We start from the raw sequence: 1,010 nt of genomic DNA, 5'->3' as shown, positions 1-1,010 counted from the left end.
AAAAATGAGAATAATAATAAAAATGTGAATAATAATAAAAATGTGAACATAATAAAAATGTGAACATAATAAAAATGTGAATAATAATAAAAATGTGAATAACAGCGCCCCCTCCAGGCGGCGGGAGCTAACTAGCCGGTGGCTATCTGTTAGCCGTTAGCTGTCCTGCAGACACGTCCTCCACTTGAGACACATGTTGAAGTTGCCATGGAAGAAATGTTAGCCCCGGACAGGAATATCCGCGGCTGGCCCACCTGTACACACTAAGGTAAGAACAGGATAAATGCCTAACCAAGCTGAAGGGTGCCATCCATCGTGCCTCTACTTTAGTTAGCTTTTAAAGAAAGTTTTTTAAACGTTTCGCAGCAGCTCGTGCTAGCTGCTTAGCTAGCCAGGTCAGCAGCTGCCTCTGTTTTAGTTCAAATAAAAAGGACAACTCCTCAGCTGGAGGCTTTCTACCAGGCGTCTGATTGATTAATTGATTAATTTCCCTGTCCAAGCAGTGACCTGGAGGCAGTGAAGAGCTGTCACTGATCACATGATGTCCTCAGGCTCGAGTTTTTATTGTTTCATGGAAACTGGTCAAACTTTGACTTGTACTGGTTTCAAGTGTCACTGCTTGGTGTGGTTCATCACCAGAGCTCCAGCTCTGCTCCTCTGCGTCCAGTTCTACTCAGACATGAACAGCGCGTGGAAGAATGTGGACAGCCAGCTGTCACGCACACGCACAGGCACACGCTTCTACAATTCAGTTCAGTTTATTTCTATACTGTAACAACAAGCCACATGACAAGTTGTCTCAGTTCAGAAGGTACGCTGTTCACTTTGTCTCCTGGAGGACTGTGGGACAGGTTACAGGAGGATGTTGGTCCTTGGAGGACTGTGGGACAGGTTACAGGTCGCTGTTGGTCCCTGGAGGACTGTGGGACAGGTTACAGGACGCTGTTGGTTCCTGAAGGATTGTGGGACAGGTTACAGGAGGATGTTGGTCCCTGGAGGACAGTGGGACA

At 46.5% G+C, this 1,010-nt stretch overlaps 1 protein-coding gene across 2 annotated transcripts in view; it reads left to right on the top strand.

Moving 5' to 3' along the window:
- The first annotated feature begins 169 nt into the window (after window positions 1-169).
- The window catches only part of LOC119416047 (suppressor of tumorigenicity 7 protein homolog), a 78,905-nt gene continuing 78,064 nt past the window's right edge, over window positions 170-1,010 (top strand). For both annotated transcript variants that reach the window (XM_037683218.1, XM_037683216.1), the window contains exon 1: window positions 170-268. The gene's annotated coding sequence lies outside the window, so the exon portion shown is untranslated. The remainder of the gene's footprint in view (window positions 269-1,010) is intronic.

This window comes from Nematolebias whitei, chromosome 10 (genome assembly GCF_014905685.2).
Source record: "Nematolebias whitei isolate Nwh7 chromosome 10, NemWhi1, whole genome shotgun sequence".
In the NCBI taxonomy this organism is placed as follows: domain Eukaryota; kingdom Metazoa; phylum Chordata; class Actinopteri; order Cyprinodontiformes; family Rivulidae; genus Nematolebias; species Nematolebias whitei.
The sequence above is the reverse complement of the archived record's forward strand: the minus strand, read 5'-3'. Positions and strand labels throughout refer to the sequence as shown.